Source organism: Ranitomeya imitator, chromosome 7, assembly GCF_032444005.1.
Source record: "Ranitomeya imitator isolate aRanImi1 chromosome 7, aRanImi1.pri, whole genome shotgun sequence".
Taxonomy (NCBI): Eukaryota; Metazoa; Chordata; class Amphibia; order Anura; family Dendrobatidae; genus Ranitomeya; species Ranitomeya imitator.
Genome location: NC_091288.1, coordinates 13,235,322 through 13,258,225, shown reverse-complemented (window position 1 = coordinate 13,258,225; position 22,904 = coordinate 13,235,322). Strand labels below are relative to the sequence as shown.

Below are 22,904 nucleotides of genomic sequence, written 5' to 3'. Positions count from 1 at the left end.
CCTATCCTGTGTGATACTGTCTGCTGAGCAGTGTATCTAATCTTATCCTATGTGATACTTTCTGCTGAGCTGTGTATCTAATCCTATTGTGTGTGATACTGTCTGCTGAGCCGTGTATCTAATCCTATCCTGTGTGATACTGACTGCTGAGCTGTGTAACTAATCCTATCCTGTGTGATACTGACTGCTGAGCTGTGTATCTAATCCTATCCTGTGTGATAATGTCTGCTGAGCAGTGTATCTAATCCTATCCTGTGTGATACCGACTGCTGAGATGTGTATCTAATCCTATCCTGTGTGATATGGTCTGATGAGCTTTGTATGTGATCCTATCCTCTGTGATACTGACTGCTGAGCTGTGTATCTAATCCTATCCTGTGTGATACTGTCTGCTGAGCAGTGTATCTAATCCTATCCTATGTGATACTTTCTGCTGAGCTGTGTATCTAATCCTATCGTGTGTGATAGTGTCTGCTGAGCTGTGTATCTAATCCTATCCTGTGTGATAATGTCTGCTGAGCAGTGTATCTAATCCTATCCTATGTGATACTTTCTGCTGAGCTGTGTATCTAATCCTCTCCTGTGTGATAGTGTCTGCTGAGCTGTGTATCTAATCCTATCCTGTGTGATAATGTCTGCTGAGCAGTGTATCTAATCCTATCCTGTGTGATACTGTCTGCTGAGCCGTGTATCTAATCCTATCCTGTGTGATACTGACTGCTGAGCCGTGTAACTAATCCTATCCTGTGTGATACTGACTGCTGAGCTGTGTATCTAATCCTATCCTGTGTGATAATGTCTGCTGAGCAGTGTATCTAATCCTATCCTGTGTGATACTGACTGCTGAGCTGTGTATCTAATCCTATCCAGTGTGATACTGTCTGCTGAGCTGTGTATCTAACCCTATCCTGTGTGATACTATCTGCTGAGCTGTGTAACTAATCCTATCCTGTGTGATACTGACTGCTGAGCTGTGTATCTAATCCTATCCTGTGTGATAATGTCTGCTGAGCAGTGTATCTAATCCTATCCTGTGTGATACTGACTGCTGAGCTGTGTATCTAATCCTATCCAGTGTGATATTGTCTGCTGAGCTGTGTATCTAATCCTATCCTGTGTGATACTGCCTGCTGATCCGTGTATCTAATCCTATCCTGTGTGATACTGTCTGCTGAGCTGTGTATCTAATCCTATCCTGTGTGATACTGTCTGCTGAGCTGTGTATCTAATCCTATCCTGTGTGATACTGTCTGCTGAGCCGTGTATCTAATCCTATCCTGTGTGATACTGTCTGCTGAGCCGTGTATCTAATCCTATCCTGTGTGATACTGTCTGCTGAGCCGTGTATCTAATCCTATCCTGTGTGATACTGACTGCTGAGCTGTGTAACTAATCCTATCCTGTGTGATACTGACTGCTGAGCTGTGTATCTAATCCTATCCTGTGTGATAATGTCTGCTGAGCAGTGTATCTAATCCTATCCTGTGTGATAATGTCTGCTGAGCCGTGTATCTAATCCTCTCCTGTGTGATACTGTCTGCTGAGCTGTATCTAATCCTATCCTGTGTGATAATGTCTGCTGAGCAGTGTATCTAATCCTATCCTGTGTGATACTGTCTGCTGAGCCGTGTATCTAATCCTCTCCTGTGTGATACTGTCTGCTGAGCTGTATCTAATCCTATCCTATGTGATACTGACTGCTGACCTGTGTATCTAATCCTATCCAGTGTGATACTGTCTGCTGAGCTGTGTATCTAATCCTATCCTGTGTGATACTGACTGCTGAGCTGTGTATCTAATCCTATCCTGTGTGATACTGCCTGCTGAGCTGTGTATCTAATCCTATCCTGTGTGATACTGCCTGCTGATCCGTGTATCTAATCCTATCCTGTGTGATACCATCTGAGCCGTGCATCTAATCCTATCCTGTGTGATACTGTCTGCTGAGCTGTGTATCTAATCCTATCCTGTGTGATACTGTCTGCTGAGCCGTGTAACTAATCCTATCCTGTGTGATACTGACTGCTGAGCCGTGTATCTAATCCTATCCTGTGTTATACTGACTGCTGAGCAGTGTATCTAATCCTATCCTGTGTGATACTTTCTGCTGAGCTGTGTATCTAATCCTATCCTGTGTGATACTGTCTGCTGAGTTGTGTATGTAATCCTATCGTGTGTGATACTGTCTGCTGAGCCGTGTATCTAATCCTATCCTGTGTGATACTGTCTGCTGAGCAGTGTATCTAATCCTATCCTGTGTTATACTTTCTGCTGAGCTGTGTATCTAATCCTATCCTGTGTTATACTGACTGCTGAGTAGTGTATCTAATCCTATCCTGTGTGATACTGTCTGCTGAGCCGTGTATCTAATCCTATCGTGTGTGATACTGTCTGCTGAGCCATGTATGTAATCCTATCCTGTGTGATACTGCCTGCTGATCCGTGTATCTAATCCTATCCTGTGTGATACCATCTGAGCCGTGCATCTAATCCTATCCTGTGTGATACTGTCTGCTGAGCTGTGTATCTAATCCTATCCTGTGTGATACTGTCTGCTGAGCCGTATAACTAATCCTATCCTGTGTGATACTGACTGCTGAGCCGTGTATCTAATCCTATCCTGTGTTATACTGACTGCTGAGCAGTGTATCTAATCCTATCCTGTGTGATACTTTCTGCTGAGCTGTGTATCTAATCCTATCCTGTGTGATACTGTCTGCTGAGTTGTGTATGTAATCCTATCGTGTGTGATACTGTCTGCTGAGCCGTGTATCTAATCCTATCCTGTGTGATACTGTCTGCTGAGCAGTGTATCTAATCCTATCCTGTGTGATACTTTCTGCTGAGCTGTGTATCTAATCCTATCCTGTGTTATACTGACTGCTGAGTAGTGTATCTAATCCTATCCTGTGTGATACTGTCTGCTGAGCCGTGTATCTAATCCTATCGTGTGTGATACTGTCTGCTGAGCCATGTATGTAATCCTACCATGTGTGATACCTACTGCTGAGTCGTGTATCTAATCCTACTATTTGTGATACTGTCTGCTGAGTTGTGTAGCTAATCCAATCCTATGTGATACTTTCTGCTGAGCCGTGTATCTAATCCTATCGTGTGTGATACTGTCTGCTGAGCCATGTATTTAATCCTACCATGTGTGATACCTACTGCTGAGTCGTGTATCTAATCCTACTATTTGTGATACTGTCTGCTGAGTTGTGTAGCTAATCCAATCCTATGTGATACTTTCTGCTGAGCTGGGTATCTAATCCTCCCATGTGATACAGTGTTCCCATGCTCCGCACTTCTCTAAACGTCGTAATTATGAAGTCATTCATCTATTAGGCTATGTGCACACGTTCAGGTTTTTTTGCGATAAAAACGCTATAAAAACGCTATAAAAACGCATACATTATACATCCTATCATTTAGAATGCATTCTGTATGTTTTGTGCACATGATGCGTGTTTTTTCCACGAAAAAAACACATCGCGGTAAAAAAGCAGCATGTTCATTAATTTTGCGGATTTTCTGCGTTTTTCCCGCTAATCTATGCATTTGGAAAAAAACGCGTCAAAAACACATTAAAAAAACGCATGCAGATTTCTGGCAGAAATGTCCGGTTTTTGTCAGGAAAATTTCTGCAAGAAATCCTGACGTGTGCACATAGCCTTAATGTGTAATAATTAAAGTGATACTTTGACCCTGGTTATAAGACTAAGGGCCGGAGAGGAATTTGTCCCCATGTGGGAGTGACAGGAAGGGCCACACTTGTCCCACGTACGGTATTTGGAAGAAGACATAGTCTGGACCTGAGAATGACAACTCCCAGCATGATACCCAGAGCAATTCCACCGGTTAGTGAAGGGCCCTGGAGGACCCGACATGTCTCTGCCATATACCATCAGCTCCCTGATTCCAGTGAGGACACTGCCATACTGTATTTCTCCTGTGGTGGCGCTGTAGAAGAATGGCACAAATCGCAGCTGATCGCCGAGCTTCAGGCTGCTGCACACCCATCATTAACGGGTGCGCTTTTAAAAAAAAAAAAAAAAGTATAGATAGAGGCACGATCCAGAGCAGACATGTTTTAAAACTTATTTTCATGATTTTGTTCATATTTAAAAGGAAATTTCATTGGTCAAGCTGTTACTTTAAACTGCCCCATAGATTGTATCATGTTTAATGCTCTCACAGCAATAATGAAATGTATTTTATCATAACTATTACATCACGGGAAATCCTTTTGATATGGGAGCGGATTGCTGTGGGATTGGTGGTAGGTCAGGAATTTCCCCTGCAGCGGCCATTATAGGGGAATGTAGTATACGGTGACCATTCAGATTAATGGGTGTCCGTGGAATGAATGGCGGCATTAATTGCTGCCTGTTAGCGGCTCTCTGCTATAGGGGTAGCACTAACTGTTATCCTCCCTCCACACCATACATAGAAGTCCTAACAGAATTCCTGAATGTAAACCCCAAGTGAAATCTATGACAGATTCAGGATATGACACATCAATTATAGTCTCCATAGAAAAAAATGATCTGAATCTAATGTCCGGACACAGTTACTTCATAATCAGCAGCGCGAGAGACGACGAGCATTTAAATATTAGATTTCAGCAAAGATTTCCAAATCTACCATCCCCACAATTGCTGCCTACATCACATGAGAATTGTTTGATTTTTTCATAAACTGATAATAAAATATAAATAATGACTGAGCTATAGAAGGCTGATTGTAACCTGCGGTCAGGGATGGACATTGTTCCCCACTGCTCTACCGTACACCTCCTTGAGTGATTTTTCCTCTACCCGTCACTCAGATAAGTGATATCTTTCTAGTATGTCTCCTGATGAACCGACCTCGGGGGAAACGCGTCGAGATGAACATACTGAGATATGTATATTGAGATGTATATATTGGGATTTGTATATATGTTTGTGTTATTGGGGATGTGCTTTTTTGGTTAGGTGGTATAGTTTACCTAATTGGTGACTGTACGTGCGGCCTGCTTTTTGTGTATTTTTTCGGTCTAGTTGCCATTTGGCAGTGTTAGGGCGTATCAGGGCCAGACGACGAGAGCGGGGGCGCCATTTGCGCAGGATTGTAGGGTGCCAACCCCCGCAGGCAGGTAGCGTGCATCTAGGTACAGTTTAAATCCCACAAGAAGGCTATAGGCCATATGGGGATAAGTGCAATTGTGTGCTTGATATGCGCTAATATTGATCTTTTATAGCATACGTGCACTTTATTTTTTCTGCAGCTCCAATTGCAATTTTGTTCGTTTGTCTGTCTGTATGGTCTGCTGTTTGTCTATCTTCCTCACTTGAGGGTGTTCCAGGGTGAGTTAGGGCGAGCCTTCGTTGAGCGGGGGCGCCATTGCGTAGGATTTATAGGGTGCCAACCTCCGCAGTAAGGTAGGGTAAGATAGTTATATAATAGGTTCTGAGTGCACCCTGTATCTTTTTGTCAGCCTAATAGTAGACGTTTTTAGGTTGTGATTGTTGTATTTTTATCTGCATCAATAGTAAATGTTACGTTTTATAGTGTATTGTATTTATCTGTTTATTTAGTGCTTTAGTCGGTGATTATTCTCTTTTTTTGGGGCACTTGCATTTGTAAGTTTTTCTGTGATAATGACTGAGCTATACCCAAAAAATTAACTTGTGAGCTCCATATTAATGGGAACAGGTAAAACTGATCTACAAAAAAAAAGAGTCACTGTGTACATGCATTACGTATCTTGATCCGGAGTTACATCATGTATTATACCCCAGAGCTGCACTCACTATTCTGCTGGTGCAGTCACTGTGTACATACATTACATTACTGATCCTGAGTTACCTCCTGTATTATACTCCAGAGCTGCACTCACTATTCTGCTGGTGCAGTCACTGTGTACATACATTACATTACTGATCCTGAGTTACATCCTGTATTATACCCCAGAGCTGCACTCACTATTCTGCTGGTGCAGTCACTGTGTACATACATTACATTACTGATCCTGAGTTACCTCCTGTATTATACTCCAGAGCTGCACTCACTATTCTGCTGGTGCAGTCACTGTGTACATACATTACATTACTGATCCTGAGTTACCTCCTGTATTATACTCCAGAGCTGCACTCATTATTCTGCTGGTGCAGTCACTGTGTACATACATTACATTACTGATCCGGAGTTACATCCTGCATTATACTCCAGAGCTGCACTCACTATTCTGCTGCTGCAGTCACTGTGTACACACATTACATTACATTACTGATCCTGAGTTACATCCTGTATTATACCCCAGAGCTGCACTCAATATTCTGCTGGTGTAGTCACTGTGAACATACATTACATTACTGATCCTGAGTTACATCCTGTATTATACCCCAGAGCTGCACTCACTATTCTGCTGGTGCAGTCACTGTATACATAGATTACATTACTGATCCTGAGTTACATCCTGTATTATACCCCAGAGCTGCACTCACTATTCTGCTGGTGCAGTCACTGTGTACATACAGTTAGGGCCAGAAATATTTGGACAGTGACACAATTTTCGCGAGTTGGGCTCTGCATGCCACCACATTGAATTTGAAATGAAACCTCTACAACAGAATTCAAGTGCAGATTGTAACGTTTAATTTGAAGGGTTGAACAAAAATATCTGATAGAAAATGTAGGAATTGTACACATTTCTTTACAAACACTCCACATTTTAGGAGGTCAAAAGTAATTGGACAAATAAACATAACCCAAACAAAATATTTTTATTTTCAATATTTTGTTGCAAATCCTTTGGAGGCAATCACTGCCTTAAGTCTGGAACCCATGGACATCACCAAACGCTGGGTTTCCTCCTTCTTAATGCTTTGCCAGGCCTTTACAGCCGCAGCCTTCAGGTCTTGCTTGTTTTTGGGTCTTTCCGTCTTAAGTCTGGATTTGAGCAAGTGAAATGCATGCTCAATTGGGTTTAGATCTGGAGATTGACTTGGCCATTGCAGAATGTTCCACTTTTTGGCACTCATGAACTCCTGGGTAGCTTTGGCTGTATGCTTGGGGTCATTGTCCATCTGTACTATGAAGCGCCGTCCAATCAACTTTGCAGCATTTGGCTGAATCTGGGCTGAAAGTATATCCCGGTACACTTCAGAATTCATCCGGCTACTCTTGTCTGCTCTTATGTCATCAATAAACACAAGTGACCCAGTGCCATTGAAAGCCATGCATGCCCATGCCATCACGTTGCCTCCACCATGTTTTACAGAGCATGTGGTGTGCCTTGGATCATGTGCCGTTCCCTTTCTTCTCCAAACTTTTTTCTTCCCATCATTCTGGTACAGGTTGATCTTTGTCTCATCTGTCCATAGAATACTTTTCCAGAACTGAGCTGGCTTCTTGAGGTGTTTTTCTGTCTGTTTTTGGTATTGATGAATGGTTTGCATCTAGATGTGAACCCTTTGTATTTACTGTCATGGAGTCTTCTCTTCACTGTTGACTCAGAGACAGATACACCTACTTCACTGAGAGTGTTCTGGACTTCAGTTGATGTTGTGAACGGGTTCTTCTTCACCAAATTAAGTATGCGGCGATCATCCACCACTGTTGTCATGCGTGGACGCCCAGGCCTTTTTGAGTTCCCAAGCTCACCAGTCAATTCCTTTTTTCTCAGAATGTACCCAACTGTTGATTTTGCTACTCCAAGCATGTCTGCTATCTCTCTGATGGATTTTTTTCTTTTTTTTCAGCCTCAGGATGTTCTGCTTCACCTCAATTGAGAGTTCCTTTGACCGCATGTTGTCTGCTCACAGCAACAGCTTCCAAATGCAAAACCACACACCTGGAATCCACCCCTGACCTTTTAACTACTTCATTGATTACAGGTTAACGAGGGAGACGCCTTCAGAATTAATTGCAGCCCTTAGAGTCCATTGTCCAATTACTTTTGGTCCCTTGAAAAAGAGGACGCTATGCATTACAGAGCTATGATTCCTAAACCCTTTCTCCGATTTGGATGTCGAAACTATCATATTGCAGCTGGGAGTGTGCACTTTCAGCCCATATTATATATATAATTGTATTTCTGAACATGTTTTTGTAAACAGTTAAAATAACAAAACTTGTGTCACTGTCCAAATATTTCTGGCCCTAACTGTACATTACATTACTAATCCTGAGTTACATCCTGTATTATACTCCAGAGCTGCACTCACTATTCTGCTGGTGCAGTCACTGTGTACATACATTACATTACTGATCCGGAGTTACCTCCTGTATTATACTCCAGAGCTGCACTCACTATTCTGCTGGTGCAGTCACTGTATGCATACATTACATTACTGATCCTGAGTAACATCCTGTATTTTACTCCAGAGCTGCACTCACTATTCTGCTGGTTCAGTCACCGTGAACATACATTACATTATTGATCCTGAGTAACATCCTGTATTTTACTCCAGAGCTGCAGTCACTGTGTACATACATTACATTACATTACATTACTGATCCTGAGTTACCTCCAGTATTATACCCCAGAGCTGCACTCAATATTCTGCTGGTGCAGTCACTGTGCACATACATTACATTACTGATCCTGAGTTACATCCTGTATTATACTCCGGAGCTGCACTCACTATTCTGCTGGTGCAGTCACTGTGTACATACATTGCATTACTGATCCTGAGTTACATCCTGTATTGTACTCTGGAGCTGCACTCACTATTCTGCTGGTGCAGTCACTGTGTACATACATTACACTACTGATCCTGAGTTACATCCTGTATTATACTCCAGAGCTGCACTCATTATTCTGCTGATGCAGTCACTGTGTACATACATTACATTACTGATCCTGAGTTACATCCTGTATTGTACTCCGGAGCTGCACTCACTATTCTGCTGGTTCAGTCACCGTGAACATCCATTACATTATTGATCCTGAGTAATATCCTGTATTTTACTCCAGAGCTGCAGTCACTGGTACATACATTACATTACTGATCCTGAGTTACCTCCAGTATTATACCCCAGAGCTGCACTCAATATTCTGCTGGTGCAGTCACTGTGTACATACATTACATTACTGATCCTGAGTTACATCCTGCATTATACTCCGGAGCTGCACTCACTATTCTGCTGGTGCAGTCACTGTGTACATACATAGCATTACTGATCCTGAGTTACATCCTGTATTATACTCCGGAGCTGCACTCACTATTCTGCTGGTGCAGTCACTGTGTACATACATTACATTACTGATCCTGAGTTACATCCTGTATTATACTCCAGAGCTGCACTCACTATTCTGCTGGTGCAGTCACTGTGTACATACATTACATTACTGATCCTGAGTTACATCCTGTATTATACCCCAGAGCTGCACTCACTATTCTGCTGGTGCAGTCACTGTATACATACATTACATTACTGATCCTGAGTAACATCCTGTATTATACTCCAGAGCTGCACTCACTATTCTGCTGGTGCAGTCACTGTGTACATACATTACATTACTGATCCTGAGTTACATCCTGTATTATTCTCCAGAGCTGCACTCACTATTCTGCTGGTGCAGTCACTGTGTACATACATTACATTACAGATCCTGAGTTACATCCTGTATTATACCCCAGAGCTGCACTCACTTTTCTGCTGGTGCAGTCACTGTGTACACACATTACATTACTGATCCGGAGTTACATCCTGTATTATACCCCAGAGCTGCACTCACTATTCTGCTGGTGCAGTCACTGTGTACATACATTACATTACTAATCCTGAGTTACATCCTGTATTATACTCCAGAGCTGCACTCACTATTCTGCTGGTGCAGTCACTGTGTACATACATTACATTACTGATCCTGAGTTACATCCTGTATTATACCCCAGAGCTGCACTCACTATTCTGCTGGTGCAGTCACTGTGTACATACATTACATTACTGATCCTGAGTTACATCCTGTATTATACCCCAGAGCTGCACTCACTATTCTGCTGGTGCAGTCACTGTGTACATACATTACATTACTGATCCTGAGTTACATCCTGTATTATACCCCAGAGCTGCACTCACTATTCTGCTGGTGCAGTCACTGTGTACATACATTACATTACTGATCCTGAGTTACATCCTGTATTATACTCCAGAGCTGCACTCACCATTCTGCTGGTGCAGTCACTGTGTACATACATTACATTACTGATCCTGAGTTACATCCTGTATTATACCCCAGAGCTGCACTCACTATTCTGCTGGTGCAGTCACTGTGTACATACATTACATTACTGATCCTGAGTTACATCCTGTATTATACTCCAGAGCTGCACTCACTATTCTGCTGGTGCAGTCACTGTGTACATACATTACATTACTGATCCTGAGTTACATCCCATATTATACTCCAGAGCTGCACTCACTATTCTGCTGGTGCAGTCACTGTGTACATACATGACATTACTGATCCTGAGTTACATCCTGTATTATACCCCAGAGCTGCACTCACTATTCTGCTGGTGCCGTCACTGTGTACATACATTACATTACTGATCCTGAGTTACATCCCATATTATACCCCAGAGCTGCACTCACTATTCTGCTGGTGCAGTCACTGTGTACATACATTACATTACTGATCCTGAGTTACATCCTGTATTATACTCCAGAGCTGCACTCACTATTCTGCTGGTGCAGTCACTGTGTACATACATTACATTACTGATCCTGAGTTACATCCCATATTATACTCCAGAGCTGCACTCACTATTCTGCTGGTGAAGTCACTGTGTACATACATTACATTAATGATCCTGAGTTACATCCTGTATTATACCCCAGAGCTGCACTCACTATTCTGCTGGTGCAGTCACTGTGTACATACATTACATTACTGATCCTGAGTTACATCCTGTATTATACTCCAGAGCTGCACTCACTATTCTGCTGGTGCAGTCACTGTGTACATACATTACATTACTGATCCTGAGTTACATCCCATATTATACTCCAGAGCTGCACTCACCATTCTGCTGGTGCAGTCACTGTGTACATACATTACATTACTGATCCTGAGTTACATCCTGTATTATACCCCAGAGCTGCACTCACTATTCTGCTGGTGCAGTCACTGTGTACATACATTACATTACTGATCCTGAGTTACATCCCATATTATACTCCAGAGCTGCACTCACTATTCTGCTGGTGCAATCACTGTGTACATACATTACATTACTGTGGAGAAATGCTCAGGTGTATTTCCCTCTCTGCTAACTCAGTCTCCATTCAGAGTTTGCTCTGCTCATCTGATGTAGAATAACTGGCTGCTGCTGTATTCTATTAAGTTTCTCAAGGAATGTCTGACAAGTGCTTGCTGACAGCAGGCAGGAATGTGACTGACACTTTAATCTATGATATAGGTTGTGACAAGATAAGAAATGCAATTTATTTACAAGTTCCTCAGGCAGAAATTATCTATACACAATATAAGCTGGAAAATGAAGTTCAAAGGTGGATGCTTGGACACTCCCTTTAAGCTGCTCATGGACATTCAGCAAAACGACAATAATATGAATCATTTATGGTTCTAAGCAGTTATCAGGAAAACAAATCTTGGAGATATATTATAGGTACGTTCTTAGAGTGACCTGTTACCACAGGTTTCAGTAGGTTAGACCTGTCCTTCAAGATCTGGGGGTATCACCTCTGTGTCTGTCTGTACTTTAAGATTTTTCACAGCTTTACAAAGTCTATGTTTCCATTTGAGACAACTGAAAGAGCTCAATTCCAAAAGCGTCACACTTATTTGTGCAATTACCAGAATACTGACAGAACACTTACTCAAATGTTACAAGTTATAGGTTTAATGATGGACAATCACTTAGACTTGTCACCTACTGAAGTTGATGAGAGCTACAACCAAGAAGTGACTGAAATGCGTCAGGCTTCCATTACAATGACTGACAGGCTGTACTTGCCATGCACTGGGGGAACAGGGAGTGCACCACATAAACAAAAGTGCAATATCTGACATCAGGAAACTGAAAGAGAGCAGCTAACTATACAACTGAATGCAATGAATGAAAGGAAACTGTTTACTCAGTATCTACAGTGTTACAAATCTCAACTTCACAATGTAAACAACTGTATCCAAGTAAGTTATGGCTAGCTCTTTGTAATGAATGGAAACATTAAAGGGCCACTGCAATCTTCTTCCTATCATTAGTCATCCAAAGCTAAGTTGATTGCGGAGCTCTCCCTATGTGCGGGTAACCAGAGGTGCTGCAATATTTGTATAATTATAATCAATGTATATCCTTGTCTTGGCAAAACAGGTCGTGCAGCAAATCTATTTTGCTTTCTATTAGAACTTGGCCTGATCTAATATTGAGGTTCAGTGGACTTACAAAAAATGGATGATGAAAAAACTAATTCCTTCTTATGTGCTGTACAATTCATAATATATCTATATATATATATATATATATATATATATATATATATATATATATATATATATATATATATATACACACGCAGAAGAACATCTTTGATAGCTATGGTCAGGCCTGTCAATCAATATAATATTCTATATAGATAGGACTGATCATAGCTTTCAGAGATGTTCTCCAACAGCATATATGTATTTGAGGTACACAGACACTGGATCTGATAATTTATTAATTATATCTACTGATTTATCTCCATACTGTTATCCAATGTGGTATAACAGCAGAAATTAATTTCAATCCGTTATTAGTCCAGATTAAAGCGTGCAACATCCAACGATTGTGAATTTGCTGCAAAAATCCTAACTTGAGATAGGAGAAAATGTTTTTCAATGTAGCAATTCACCCAGATTTTATCTCTCTAAAGCCTAATAATTTTACTACACTTGTACCCAATATACACAACCCTCTGTGAGCCAAACACATCAGAAGCACAAACCTCTCTCCTGTCCTGATAGTTTGCCACAATGTATCAGTGCAGGTGAAGCTTTTGGAAGTGGAGCCCCCATATCAGAACATTCATTGTGGGGTAGATTTCTGCGCCTAAGATCAGCTTTGTTGCTGTTTACAGTGAAACAAAAATTCAGCTGTTCCTAGGAGACAATGGGGACAGGTGGAAAGGAGCTTACCTGGGCGGCTGTCAGGTGTGGCCGGCTGTCAGGAGAGCAGAGCAGACCTGTGCACCTGTACCGGTACAGTCTCCTGACAGGGTGCAGCGACCTTTGTCCCCGGCTCTGCGCCGTATTCGCCATATAAGGCGATGCGCTCAGCTGTAGCGAGGCCGTCGTACACCTCTCCCCTGTGCGTTTCATGCTAATTACACGCACTATTTTAATTACCGTTTATTTATTTCATCAGCTTTTTTTTCATCCTGCTGCTTCTTGTAAAATGCAACCTATAGTGTATATTGTGAGAATATGGTTTTGAAACTAATGCTGGCAAGTCCTCTTTAAAGGGTTTGTCATCTCTAAAATCCCTTCCAAAATACGCACAAGTCTTTGTAGAGGGCCATGCACTAAGATGAACCACAGCAGTAGTTTAAAAATCCTTTTGGGCAGTTTTTGAGAAAAGACATCCCTGACACATTAGGGTCTGGAGAGGGGGAACATGACAAAAGGATTCTCTCTGATCTTTCAATCTGTGTATTACATAGTAACATAGTTAGTAAGGCTGAAAAAAGCCATTTGTCCATCCAGTTCAGCCTATATTCCATCATAATAAATCCCCAGATCTACGTCCTTCTACAGAACCTAATAATTGTATGATACAATATTGTTCTGCTCCAGGAAGACATCCAGGCCTCTCTTGAACCCCTCGACTGAGTTCGCCATCACCACCTCCTCAGGCAAGCAATTCCAGATTCTCACTGCCCTAACAGTAAAGAATCCTCTTCTATGTTGGTGGAAAAACCTTCTCTCCTCCAGACGCAAAGAATGCCCCCTTGTGCCCGTCACCTTCCTTGGTATAAACAGATCCTCAGCGAGATATTTGTATTGTCCCCTTATATACTTATACATGGTTATTAGATCGCCCTTCAGTCGTCTTCGTCTTTTTTCTAGACTAAATAATCTTAATTTTGCTAATCTCTCTGGGTATTGTAGTTCCCTCAGCCCCTTTATGACTGTCTAACAGCCTCAAAACATGCAGCCCCAGGGACTCGAGCATATTATCTGAGCACGCCCGAGATACCCGGATACCACCCGAACATGCTCTGATAACACCTTATCCGAGCACGTATGCGAATCACTAATAGTGATCTGACATCCCAGTTTTCAGCAATCGGTAACCATCCAGGAACCAACCAGTAAGCTCTAGGACTATTATCTATGTGGACAGCTATCTGATCGTTAATAAAGTCTCAACACCTCAATTCCAAAAACCTCCTGATTATTTGTGCAATTATAAAATAGAAAACACGTCGGCATTCTTGTAAGTTATAAATATACCTTATGGATAACTGCTCATTATCTTTGATATCCAAAGAATATAACAATGTGACAGACTAATTACACCCACTGAAGCAGGCAAGGGGTACAACTACAGTAAGTGACTGAAACGCATGAGACTTTATACTGGTTTCCCATTGGTTCACATTTGCAGTTTGAGCCTATACAAAATTTCTTTTTGCAACAGAATGAAACTGAAAGGGAAAAGATACAGATTAGATATTAGTAAAAAAAAACTTTTTGACAATGAGGGCGATCAATGAGTGGAATTGGCGGCCACGAGAGGTGGTGAGTTCTCCTTCAATGGAAGTCTTCAGAGGCTGGACAGACACCTGTCTGAGATGGTTTAGTGAATCCTGCATTGAGCAGAGGTTGGACATAATGACCCAGGAGATCCCTTCCAGCTCTAACATTCTATGATTCTATGAGAAATGTTGCAGGATAGTGCGATAATAATAATAATAATAATTTTTATTTATATAGCGCCAACATATTCCGCAGCGCTTTACAAATTATAGAGGGGACTTGTACATACAATAGACATTACAGCATAACAGAAATACAGTTCAAAACAGATACCAAGAGGAGTGAGGGCCCTGCTGCTCGAAAGCTTACAAACTATGAGGAAAAGGGGAGACACAAGAGGTGGATGGTAACAATTGCTATAGTTATTCGGACCGGCCATAGTGTAAGGCTCGGGTGTTCATGTAAAGCTGCATGAACCAGTTAACTGCCTAAGTATGTAGCAGTACAGACACAGAGGGCTATTAACTGCATAAAGTGAATGAGAACATAGTGCGAGGAATCTGTTTTTTTTTTTTTTTTTGTTTTGTTTTGTTTTTTTTTTTTAAATAGGCCACACAGGGATAGTTAGGTTAATGCATTGAGGCGGTAGGCCAGTCTGAACAAATGAGTTTTTAGGGCACGCTTAAAACTGTGGGGATTGGGAATTAATCGTATTAACCTAGGTAGTGCATTCCAAAGAATCGGCGCAGCACGTGTAAAGTCTTGGAGACGGGAGTGGGAGGTTCTGATTATTGAGGATGCTAACCTGAGGTCATTAGCGGAGCGGAGGGCACGGGTAGGGTGGTAGACTGAGACCAGGGAGGAGATGTAGGGTGGTGCTGAGCCATGGAGTGCTTTGTGGATGAGGGTAGTAGTTTTGTACTGGATTCTGGAGTGGATGGGTAGCCAGTGTAATGACTGGCACAAGGTAGAGGCATCGGTGTAACGGTTGGTGAGGAATATGATCCTGGCTGCAGCATTCAGGACAGATTGCAGCGGGGAGAGTTTGGTAAGAGGGAGGCCGATTAGTAGAGAGTTACAATAGTCCAGACGAGAATGAATAAGTGAAACAGTAAGAGTTTTTGCAGAGTCGAAAGTAAGAAAAGGGCGAATTCTAGAAATGTTTTTGAGATGCAGGTAAGAAGAGCGAGCCAGTGATCGGATGTGGGGGGTGAATGAAAGGTCAGAATCAAGGATGACCCCAAGGCAGCGGGCATGTTGCTTTGGAGTAATGGTGGAACCGCACACGGAGATGGCAGTGTCAGGCAAAGGTAGGTTAGTAGAGGGAGGAAACACGAGGAGTTCAGTTTTTGACAGGTTTAGTTTCAGATAGAGGGAGGACATGATGTTAGAGACAGCGGTAAGACAATCACTGGTGTTTTCTAATAAGGCAGGCGTGAGATCAGGAGAAGAAGTGTATAATTGGGTGTCGTCAGCATAGAGATGGTACTGGAAACCAAATCTACTGATTGTTTGTCCAATAGGGGCAGTATACAAAGAGAAGAGGAGGGGGCCTAGGACTGATCCTTGAGGAACCACAACAGTAAGGGGAAGGTGAGAGGAGGAGGAACCAGCAAAAGATACAGTGAAGGATCAGTCAGAGAGATAGGAGGAGAACCAGGAGAGAACGGTGTCCTTGAGGCCGATGGAGCGATCCATTAGTACCAAAAAAGTGAGAACAAAAAATAATAAAAACATGTATAGAGATGCGCCAAATAGAGAATTGAATACCAACAAAATAGAAAAAGTGCCAACTAAGTCTCATTAAAATATAAAATTTATTCAAACATATTAAAATAATCAGAAAGGTAATAAAGCAGAGTGCCAAAAGATGAGGGGAAAAACCACTATACAACAGTACAAGTAGATACAAATTGATCCAATCAAAAGTGTATAAACACAGATGTGTGTAGCCTAAGAAAAAACTCTACACTAACATGTGGTGTGTTACAAAGTGAGAGATTTACAAAGAAATAGGCGTAGTACTTCCATCCAATGATGCACTATGATGAAGTGGCTGCATATTGTTGAACCCTTAGCCCCAATGACGAAGGGGGCGACGAAGCCTTGGGTGAAACATGCGTTGGGGCTAAGAGTTCAATATCATACAGCCACTTCATCATAGTGCTTCATTATCATACACAGAGTATTTGTTTACCCTGGAATGTCCCTTTAACAAGCAGACACTCCATCAATGCAGAAGAAATGTCCTGAACATCTATAACCTAACTAAGACGGCTTCATGCTACAAAGACAAAACCTGCGAGGATTGAAACCAGCAGATTCTGAAAACAAAAGGGGTTTGTTCTGGTTCCGCTCCACTGTGCGATATCAGATTGTAATCCAGGAAACTGATGTGGATCCTTCAGACAATGAGAAGCAGGAATCAATTATGTAACCAAGACTTTACTCCTCGCTGCACATCCACGTGTCTGCTCCCCGGAGCCCGGCTACAGGTGAACGCCTTGTATCACGTGCGTCCCTGGTGCAAAACAGGCAATATTCTTATATCTAACAGTCCTCAGAACATGAAACATTACTGAGAAAATGCGAGCAAAAAGACAACCCTGAGAAAGTACATAACCCCCAAAATTAATGGCATTGTCCATCAACGGCATTTTTACAGGGTACATTGTACATAATATGAAATCTACATAAATAGCTAGTTCACTATGTGCATACATTACTGATCCTGAGTTACATCCTGTATTATACCCCAGAGCTGCACTCACTATTCTGCTGGTGCAGTCACTGTGTACATACATTACATTACTGATTCTGAGTTACATCCTGTATTATACCCCAGAGCTGCACTCACTATTCTGCTGGTGCAGTCACTGTGTACATACATTACTGATCCTGAGTTACATCCTGTATTATACTCCAGAGCTGCGCTCACTATTCTGCTGGTGCAGTCACTGTGTACATACATTACATTACTGATCCTGAGTTACCTCCTGTATTATACTCCAGAGCTGCACTCATTCTGCTGGTGCAGTCACTGTGTATATACATTACAATACTGATCCTGAGTTACCTCCTGTATTATACTCCAGAGCTGCGCTCACTATTCTGCTGGTGCAGTCACTGTGTACATACATTACAATACTGATCCTGAGTTACCTCCTGTATTATACTCCAGAGCTGCAGTCACTATTCTGCTGGTGCAGTCACTGTGTTCATACATTACATTACTGATCCTTAGTTACATCCTGTATTATACTCCAGAGCTGCACTCACTATTCTGCTGGTGCAGTCACTGTGTTCATACATTACATTACTGATCCTGAGTTACATCCTGTATTATACCCCAGAGCTGCACTCACTATTCTGCTGGTGCAGTCACTGTGTACATACATTACATTACTGATCCTTAGTTACATCCTGTATTATACTCCAGAGCTGCACTCACTATTCTGCTGGTGCAGTCACTGTGTACATACATTACATTACTGATCCTGAGTTACCTCCTGTATTATACTCCAGAGCTGCACTCACTATTCTGTTGGTGCAGTCACTGTGTACATACATTACATTACTGATCCTGAGTTACATCCTGTATTGTACTCCGGAGCTGCACTCACTATTCTGCTGGTGCAGTCACTGTGTTCATACATTACATTACTGATCCTGAGTTACATCCTGTATTATACTCCAGAGCTGCACTCACTATTCTGCTGGTGCAGAATGAGGGGAACTGCAGGTTAAAACACCGATGGTCACAAGTTTAGTGACATGTATTCAACATGGAACAAAGAGCTGAATACATTTTCTCCTCTACCACCTGTATCTTTAGGCTATAGTAGTTTCCACCATGCTTTACACTGCAGTTTGACTTGCATAAATATCAGATAAAAATTTAACAACTGCAAGAACCGCTTTATATAAGATGGATGCTACATGGTTCTCTTATCCTGTCTCCATAGGATGTCACCTCCTCGACACTCCCAGTCCTGGGCCGCCTGGTACAAGGTGAACGATCGGCTTCTACTGGGAGGTTCACTGGAGGTTTATGACTGAGGGAGACACAGTCCAGACCTTATCTCTGATGTTCAATAAGAGGTGGGAAGTGAAATTAATAACTCGGTATAAAAACCTTTCTTGCAGAGGACGTGGATTAAAGGAGTGTGGAAGCGACAGCTGCAGCCTCAGAGGCTTAATAACCCCCTCCGCTTATATTATTGTACATACAATGCATTGCAGCCACTAATGGGGTCTCCTGGTCTGGAGAACCCAGCGGGTCCATATATAATGCATGGAAAGTCCATTGATTTCAATGAGAGACGTGTAATACTTCTTTTCTCCAGCGATGGTGCTGTAGGGAAAATGAACTGGTTTTCACATAGATTGGAGCTGATCGTTGGGGGTTTACTGGTGGGACACATTATAATAAGCAAATCACTGGGGTCCCTATTCATAAAAAGGGATTGTCCAAATAATCTGTGGTCAAGATGGCGGCTTTTAAGATAGCGGAAGACAGAGCAGCATGCGCCATATCTACACCCATCATTGTACGGCTTCTGATTTGTATCTTATATTGCAGGTGTATGGAGATACCAGATTATCAGATATTCTGTAACAGGAGATTGTCATATTTTCAGACATAGGTGAGTTGTTTGGCCTTATCCCCCTGTAGGAGGTTTGTCTTTTTGGCCACACTTCACCAAACAATAGATGGGTGTTGCTGGTCCCACCAGTTTCTGCCACTTCTGAGCTGATGGCTCTGCTGGACATCTTCTGATACAGAAGGGAATTCATTATGATATGGTTTACATCTGCTGCACTAAGTATTCTTGGCCGACCACTGCGTCTGCAGTCCTGAACGTTGGCCATTTCTTGGTGCTTCTCCATAAGAGCTTGACAGCACATTGTGAAACCCCCGTCTGCTGTGATATCCTTGACTGGGAGACACCTTGCTGGTGCAGTATAACTACCTTGTGTCTTATTTCTGTGTGCAGTCTCGCCATAGTATATGACCTGTGACATGAAACCGTCTTCCACAACCTCACCTTTGTAGCAGAATTTGGCTGTTCCTCACCCAGCTTTAAGTTTCCTACTCGTCTGTTTCTGTTTCAGTTAATGGCTGTGTCTCAACCTACATATGAAAATGCTGATGATTATTTATCACCTTTTTGGTAGAGAATTTGTTACTCACACATCTGACTCTAACCTACAATATTCCTGACTATATGTAAGGTCTCCAGACATTGATGGGATTTATAGTTCTCTTTTGTTCATTCATTTTACTAATTGATAGTAACACTCCTATGTATGACAACATTCTTACATTTCAGCATTTTTTCCACACCTGCCTAAAACAGCCCTGTATGTAAATAAAGGGGGCCACATGTCGGCATGCAGGGTCTACTCACTATATACACATATATTATATTATATATATATATATATATATATATATAATACATTGTGTCATTTCCGACACTCATTATCATTAGAAGCGTAATGTGACTTTGGATCGTGCAGGCGTCTAGTAAACCATTAGATGAGCCCTCGGACTGTGAACTCGGCTATCTCAAGTATTTTACTATCTCCCATGTTATAGAAGGAGATATGTAACAATAACGTCAGCACTAAATGCAGCAGAGCCACTCGTCAGGAGTCTGGGAAAGCTGGGCGACCGCACCCATAGGAACAGTCACGGGGTCCGCTATCACATAAAGGGTGGATCCACTGCAAATCTATGTCTAACAAGTGGAATCTGGGGTGCTGCAGATTTCCTACAGGTTATACCTGCAGCTAAATCCAGATCAACCTCCCATAGAAGTCGTGGATTTGTGGCATTAAATGTAACAGGTGAATCCACCCTATCAGGCCCCGATAAGTTTTCTGCCCTTTATTTCTGCTCCATTATGACACAGTTATGATCAGGGACTCCAGCTCCACTGCATTGTCTGTTGGAGTCTGGGGTAGTCTGAAACTCATCACCTGACTTAGCTGCTTTGTCATCCATGCTTTACACTGCAGCTCTGTTTTTAGACTTCCGTATGTTCAAGTGGTCTCTGTCGTTTCTAAACATTTTGCATAAATCATTCGTACAAGTGAATATTTGAAACATTGTAACATGTTATGAAACAAATCTGCTTCTTTCTCCACTTATAAGCATTTTTTGTCTACTCCCCTACTGCTTTGTCTTGCTGAGACAGGCTGCAAGCTCACTGAGGGATCATATTACAGCCATCTATTGAAGTCTATGGAGCGGTGATTGGGAGTTAGGACTCATTCAGACATCCGTTATTTTTGACAAATGGTCGTACTTTCATCAGTGATTTAGTTCAGAATTTCATCAGTCATTTGAATTTCTTTTGATTTGTTCTGAATTTCATCAATTTTTCTTGGATAAGACAAAAAAAAAAGTGTTTATACCTTCTCCTATCTTCAGAACAGCCTCACAGACTGCTAGGTACGAGTGCTATCCATAAAAAAAACACAGATAGGACTCAGACACAAAAAAAGTCTGAATGAGCCCTTACAAGCAGAATGAAAAAGTCAGAGAGAAGGTGCTGCTGCTGCTTTCTAGTAAGTGTTTCTCAGCCCAGAGTTGTACTCACAGCTACACTGCTCAGTACTTTTGTATAATAGCCTCTATGCTGCTGCTGATTTTGATCATGTGCTACATAGTCAGTAGATGAGGAATTCCTCATGTCTGTGTGTGCTGTGTATGGGAGACATCATGTCAGCTAATCTGCACCCATTAGCTCAGAGACAACTGAAAATAAGAGATGGAGCCTGCTTGGGGGGGAGGGGGGGAATTAAGGAAAAATATAGCATACCAGTCACATAATATCCAACAATGTGGTTACTCAAGTACACACAGCAACTTCTTCTGAGCAGTCACCAGATACGTGTACTTTTTAACAATTGGCTGCAGACACTGCTGCACATTGACTGGGGGGAATGAACCCCAAAAAGGCAGTGATGGCGGAAAATATGAGCAGCTTTAGGGAAGTGATGACACCTGCACATGGTCGCCTTCTGGTACCGCCATTATACAACCGCCCTATGTGCTGCTGAGACTGCTCTCTGCGAATGCACCGGCCATAAAAGATGAGTCGACTGATGTGTAACTGGCCAAATATTAACTACAATGCATCCTATTACCCTGCGATTTATGAGCCTCTTATCAGTCATTTCAAACACTCAGTAACCTATGGACTCGAACATTTGCAAAAAAGGGCGACAGTCTTGGGCATGTGAATTCTCGCGATCTGTACTGTCAAAAAATAGTGTTTGACATAAACCTCACACGACGTCGTGATCTGCAATAATAAAACATGCAACTTTTTTTTTTTTAAATTTACATTTCAAATCCTCACAGCAGGTGGTTTGCTTTTATTGTATCTGCTCTACACAGTCCGAGAGCCGTGACTCTGATACATTGTATCAGTGCTGGGAAATTCTAACAAACCAAATCAGGAGGGAAAATAGATTTATGCTACAGGTGTATTTGGCTCGCAGAGTTGTAGGCAGCTAGATGGAGCCGTATAAAGAAAGTATAAGATATGAAGGGTTAAAAAATGTCCGTAGTCATAGTTCATTGACAGCAAGCAGTGATCTTGAAAATGGTGAGGAATGGAGATACAAACGGTATAAGAAAGTTGTAAGACTTCCCATGATACAAAGCTCTCAGGACACATCCACAGTGTCCAGAATCCATCATGTCCAGTCTCCGCTGTCCCAGGTCTAGCAGTATGGGGGGGGGACATGTGTAGATGGGGACAAAGTAATATGGAGATATAGCAGAATGGGAGGATGTAGAACATCAGTGTATGTATAGCACAGGAACCACACAAAATATGTACGTATATAATTGTAACGATAAACCTCTGTATATAGTTCTATGCAACAAGGACTGTATATTTTAGAGTTCTTACTTTATGTAGGGTAGTCATTGCTATATACTATAGTCCTTGTTATAAACTATAGTCCTCACCACACACTACAGTTCTTGTTATATAGTTATATACTATAGTCCTCACTGTATACTAGTCCTTGCTATATACTACAGCCCTTATTTGCTGTAGTCCTCGCTGTATATACAGTCCTCATTATATATTGTAGTCCTCGCTGTATACTACAGTCCTCACTGTATACTATAGTCCTCATTATATACTATAGTCCTCGCTGTATACTACAGTCCTTGTTATATACT

At 41.9% G+C, this 22,904-nt stretch overlaps 1 protein-coding gene across 2 annotated transcripts in view; it reads right to left on the bottom strand.

Moving 5' to 3' along the window:
• Positions 1-13,228, bottom strand: part of VIL1 (villin 1) — a 43,684-nt gene extending 30,456 nt beyond the window's left edge. The window contains exon 1 of one of the 2 annotated variants that reach the window (XM_069732726.1): positions 13,133-13,228. The gene's annotated coding sequence lies outside the window, so the exon portion shown is untranslated. Of the gene's footprint in view, positions 1-12,942; positions 13,071-13,132 lie in introns of those variants that run through there. The other variant, XM_069732728.1, reaches the window with a different exon arrangement.
• Positions 13,229-22,904: the final 9,676 nt, after the last annotated feature.